General features: G+C 47.1%; 1 non-coding gene across 1 annotated transcript; it reads right to left on the bottom strand.

The window, feature by feature from the left end:
* Positions 1-2,687: 2,687 nt before the first annotated feature.
* On the bottom strand, positions 2,688-2,825 carry LOC114813379. The gene has a single exon (XR_003761101.1). It is a non-coding gene; the product is annotated as a small nucleolar RNA SNORA7 (small nucleolar RNA).
* Between the last annotated feature and the right edge of the window lie 3,175 nt (positions 2,826-6,000).

The raw sequence follows: 6,000 nt of genomic DNA, 5'->3' as shown, positions 1-6,000 counted from the left end.
CATCCACCTCCACATTGAACAAAAACTTCTTACCTTTGTCTTAAAAGCACTCAATCAACTTGCCCCCTCCTACCTCACTTCGCTACTCTCCTACTACAACCCAGCCGGCACACTTCGCTCCTCTAATGCTAACCTTCTCACTGTGCCTCGATCTCATCTGTCTCACCACTGACCCTTCGCCCACATCCTGCCTCTGATCTGGAATACTCTCCCTTCTCAAATCCAACAGAAAATTACTCTCTCCTCATTTAAAGCCTTACTGAAGGCATATCTACTCCAAGAGGCCTTCCCAGACTAAGGCCCCAGCCCCCTTTCCTCTTCTTCCACTCCCTTCTGAATTGCACTGACTTGCTCCTCTTGTTCATCTCCCTTCCCAGCCCCACAGCACTTATATGTTGTTGTTGTCTTATGCTGCCGAGTCGTTTCAGACCCATAGCAACGCCAAGGACACATATCTTCCAGAATGCCCAACTTCCATCCGCAATTGTTCTGGTAGTAGATCCATAGAGTTCTCCCGGTAAAAATACAGAAGTGGTTTACCATTGCCTCCTTCCATGCACTGAGCAAGTCCCTGCCCTCGACTCTCTCCATTCATTCATTCAATAGTATTTACTGAGCGCTTATTATGTGCAGAGCACTGTACTAAGCATTTGGAATGAACAAGTCGGCAACAGATAGAGACATTCCCTGTCGTTTGACGGGCTTACAGTCTAATCGGGGGAGACAGACAGACAAGAACAATGGCAATAAATAGAGTCAAGGGGAAGAACATCTCGTAAAAACAATGGCAACTAAATAGAATCAAGGCGATGTACATTTCATTAACAAAATAAATAGGGTAATGAAAATATATACAGTTGAGCGGACGAGTACAGTGCTGAGGGGATGGGAAAGTAGAGGGGGAGGAGCAGAGGGAAATGGGGGGAAAAGAGGGTTAAGCTGTGGAGAGGTGAAGGGGGGGCGGTAGAGGGAGTAGAGGGAGAAGGGGAGCTCAGTCTGGGAAGGCTTCTTGGAGGAGGTGAGTTTTAAGTAGGGTTTTGAAGAGGGGAAGAGAATCAGTTTGGCGGAGGTGAGCAGGGAGGTCATTCCAGGACCGCGGGAGGACGTGGCCCAGGGGTCAACGGCGGGATAGGCGAGACCGAGGGACGGTGAGGAGGTGGGCGGCAGAGCAGCGGAGCGTGCGGGGTGGGCAGTAGAAAGAGAGAAGGGAGGAGAGGTAGGAAGGGGCAAGGTGATGGAGAGCCTTGAAGCCTAGATTGAGGAGTTTTTGTTTGGAGCGGAGGTTGATAGGCAACCACTGGAGGTTTTTAAGAAGGGGAGTGACATGCCCAGAACGTTTCTACAGGAAGATGAGCTGGGCAGCGGAGTGAAGAATAGACTGGAGCGGGGCGAGAGAGGAGGAAGGGAGATCAGAGAGAAGGCTGACACAGCAGTCTAGCCGGGATATAACAAGAGCCTGTAGCAGTAAGGTAGCCGATGGGTGGAGAGGAAAGGGCAGATCTTGGCGATATTGTAAAGGTGAAACCGGCAGGTCTTGGTAACGGATAGGATGTGTGGGGTGAACGAGAGAGACAAGTCAAGGATGACACCGAGATTGCGGGTCTGAGAGACGGGAAGGATGGGCGTGCCATCCACGGTGAAAGGGAAGTCTGGGAGAGGACCGGGCTTGGGAGGGAAGATGAGGAGCTCAGTCTTGCTCATGTTGAGTTTTAGGTGGCAGGCTGACATCCAGGTGGAGACATCCTGGAGACAGGAGGAGATGCGAGCCTGAAGGGAGGGGGCGAGGACAGGGGCAGAGATGTAGATCTGCGTGTCATCTGTGTAGAGATGGTAGTCAAAGCCGTGAGAGCGAATGAGTTCACCAAGGGAGTGAGTGTAAATGGAGAACAGAAGAGGGCCAAGAACTGACCCTTGAGGAACTCCAACAGTTAAAGGATGGGAGGGGGAGGAAGTGCCTGCAAAGGAGACTGAGAATGACCAGCCAGAGAGATAAGAGGAGAACCAGGAGAGGACAGAGTCCATGAAGCCAAGGTGAGATAAGGTGTGGAGGAGGAGGGGATGGTCGACGGTGTCAAAGGCAGCAGAGGTCAAGGAGGATTAGAATGGAGTAGGAGCCATTGGATTTGGCAGGAAGGAGGTCATGGGTGACCTTAGAGAGAGCAGTCTCGGTAGAATGGAGGGGATGGAAGCCAGATTGGAGGGGGTCCAGGAGAGAATGGGAGTTAAGGAATTCTAAGCAGCGATTGTAGATGACCCGTTCTAGGATTTTGGAAAGGAAGGGTAGTAGGGAGATAGGGAGATAACTGGAAGGGGAAGTGGGGTCGAGAGCGGGTTTTTTTAGGATGGGGGAGACGTGGGCATGTTTGAAGGCAGAGGGGAAGGAGCCATTGGAGATTGAGTGGTTGAAAATATAAGTTAAGGAAGGGAGGAGGGCAGGGGCGATGTTTTTAATAAGGTGAGAGGGAATGGGGTCCAAGGCTCAGGTGGGGGGCATGGCACTTGCGAGGAGGGAGATCGCCTCTGAGGATACTGCAGGGAAGGATGGAAAAGTAGGGGAGAGGGTTGGTGGGGGGGAGGGAAGAGGCAAAGGGGTGACTTTGGGGAGCTCAGACCTGACTGTGTTGATTTTTGTGATGAAGTAGGTGGCCAGATGCCATACCCCTGCTGCCCAGCACAGGAAAGTTTTGACTTGTAGCAGATTGCCTTCCACTCATTAGCCACTGACCAAGCTAGGAATGGAATGGACAGGCTTCTGCTTATCTCTTCCTCCCGTAGTCAAAACTGGTAGAGTACTGGAAACTCTCCAGGTTTCACCCTAAGAGGTTATAGCACTTACATACACTTCTGTAATTAATTTATTTATATTAAAATGTCTGTCTCTCCCTTCTAGACTGGGGACAGGGAATCTGTCTATTTATTGTTGCATTGTACTCTCCCAAGTGTTTAGTACAATGCTCTGCACACAGTAAGTGCTTAATAAACACGATTCAGTGAATGAATGACTATACCCTCTCTCCCACTGTTGGCTAAGGTGTATTAACCAGTTTACATTTGCTGTCTCCACCATTGTATTATAAGTGCTTCAAGAGCAAGAATCATCTTTCAACTTCTCTTAAAATAATAATTATGGTATTTTCTAAGAACGTACTATATGCCAAGCACTGTACTAAGCGCTGGGGTAAATTCAGGATAATCTGGGGCTCGCAGTCTAAGTAGGAGGGAGCATAAACAGTGAATCCCTATTGTGCAAATGAGGGAACTGAGGCACAGAGAATTTAAGTGATTTGCCCAAGGTCACACAGCAGACAAGTGTTAGAGCTGGGATTAGAACTCAGGCCCTCTTATCCCTAGGCCTGTGTTCTTTCCACTAGGTCACGCAGCTTCCCTTACAAATTACCGGAGCTTTTATTAGAGCTCTATGCATCCAGTAGGCATACAGTAGAGCACTGTGCACCAGTACAGTGTTCTGTACACAATAAGCACTCAATAGAGTTCTGAACAGGCACTGAATACGGTACAGTAGAGTATATATATTTTTTGTGTGTGTGTGTGTGTGTGTATCTGTACTCTTGGGGAGCAGTGTGGCTCAGTTGAAAGAGCACGGGCTTGGGGGTCGGAGGTCCTGAGTTCGAATCCCAGCTCAGTCACTTATCAGCTGTGAGACTTTGGACAAGTCACTTAAATTATCTTTGCCTCACTTTCCTCATCTGTAAAATGGGGATTAAGACTGTGAGCCCCATATGGGACAACCTGATTACTATGGGACAATCTGATTACCTTGTATTTCCCCCAGCATTTAGAACAGTGTTTGGAACATACCATATCTCCCCCAGTGTTTAGAACAGTGCTTTGCGCATAGTAAGCGCTTAACACATACCATCATTATTATTCCCTCCCCATTCCCTCTGCTCTTCTCCCTTCCCCTCCCCACAGCACTTGTGCATATTTGTATATATTTATTACTCTATTTTTTTAATGATGTGTATATATCTATGATTCCATTTATCTTGAAGATATTGACGCTAGACTACTTGTTTTATTGTCTGTCTCCCCCATTTACACTATGAGACCGTTGCTGGGCACGGATTGTCTCTATCTGTTGCCAAATTGTACATTCCAAGCATTTAGTACAGAGCTCTGCACATAGTGAGCGCTCAATAAATATGATTGAATGAATGAATGAATGTGTATACGCTGAACTGTACTCTGTATACATATGTATATATATATACACATAGAAAGAGAGAGCAAGAGAGAGAGAATATGATGCCACAGGCAATGAAGCTCTAACCATGCATGTGAGGATGGCTGAAAAAATCCTTGTGTCATCAACCCACCCTCATGACATAAAAGGGCCAAAAATATAAATTAAGGACAAGGGAAACCAACTCATTCAACTCTCCACCCCACAGCCCTTAGAACTGCCTCATAGCCCACATTTCTGCCTCACAGAACATATGCACATGGCTATAAAATATATATTATAAATTATTCATTTATAGCAATGTCTGTCTCCCCCTCTAAGCTGTAAACTTACTATGGACAGGGAACGTGCCTACCAACTCTGTTGTTTTGCACTCTTCCAAGAGCTGAGTACAGTGCTCTGCACATGGTAAGTGCTCAATAAGTACCCTTGATGATGTGAACTCTCCACTTCGGAGGGGCTGGAGGGCTCAGGGTGGGGTAGGGAGGAGAAGGTGTGATTATAAACTCTCTCGAAAATCTCCCTTTTTCCCATCTTCAAAAGTTGCTATTCTTCCAAAAAAAAAGTTAAAAGCGCCCCATGAGGACTTTTAGCTTTACTTTCCTCCCCGTTTAAAATGTATATTTCATATTAGTGCAAATAACTAAATAAGGTTCCGTCTTTCCCTTCGGGCCAATTGAATTATTCAGACGCCAGGTCTGAAGAGGAATTGCCACATGGAGGATAAACAGACTGAGTCCATGAAAACCGAATTATTAACCCAAACAGCCCTCTGGCTAAAACTAGAAAAAGTTGTCCTGTTTTGATTGACTGTGGCAGGGTTGAAAAAGGTTCTAGTCAGTAGTTTGGGCCGGGTTTTCCAACGTCTCCTGGGGCGAGACCCTCTCAGAACTGTTTATTTATCCAGTGGCCGGAAGTTGTAGATATGGGCAGGCCAAGGAAGGCAACTGACAGAGATGCAACTATCTCTTACACAAGACAAAGTGTCATTCTCATGATCTGCTTAATGTAACTGTGGGTCCCGCTTTATGAGGAAAAGTCCTAAATTAGGCTACCTTGTCCCGTCCCCTGAAAAACAGCCACCAGGACCCCCAGAAACTCAGTTTCCAGGGGTAAGAAGGAGGAGCAGGGACAATAGGAGGAGCAGCGTAGCCTAGTGGAAAAAACATGGGCCTGGGAGTCAGTAGGACCTGGGTTCTAGTTCCAGCTCCACCACTTGTTTGCTGTCTGACCTTGGGCAAGTCACTTCACTTCTGTGGGCCTCAGTTACCTCATCTGTAAAATGGGAATTACGAAAAAGAGCCCCATGTGGGACATGGACTGTGTCCAACCTGATTACCCGTATACCCCAGCACTCAGAACAGTGCCTGGCACATAGTAAGAATAAATAAGAGTAAAGAATAAAAAAAAATAAGTAGCCAAGTCCAGGCTGCTGCAGGGGAGGGCATAGGAGACAGCTGCCCTTCCCTAGTACAATTCCATCATCAGTGCAGCTGCCATAACAGTGCTTTTGGGACAACAGATGCAGGCTGCTACAGGGATCAGAGCACTTAAGAGCCAAAGGAGATACCCATGATATAATGTAACACAAGCCTTCAGGGTGATGTTCAGAAGAGGGACAGCAGTGTTTTCAGAGGTACCGACTCTATTGTATTTTCCCAAGCGCTTAGTACCGTGATCTGCACACAGTATGCACTCAGTAAATACCACTGATTGGTGAAAACAGCAACCACATATTGACAAGGTGGGGACTCCATCAGTAAGTATAGCTGCCACATACCGACTATGTCTTCTCA

The sequence above is a fragment of the Ornithorhynchus anatinus genome, chromosome 7 (assembly GCF_004115215.2).
Source record: "Ornithorhynchus anatinus isolate Pmale09 chromosome 7, mOrnAna1.pri.v4, whole genome shotgun sequence".
NCBI classification, from domain to species: domain Eukaryota; kingdom Metazoa; phylum Chordata; class Mammalia; order Monotremata; family Ornithorhynchidae; genus Ornithorhynchus; species Ornithorhynchus anatinus.
This window is presented reverse-complemented; position numbering and strand designations above follow the sequence as displayed.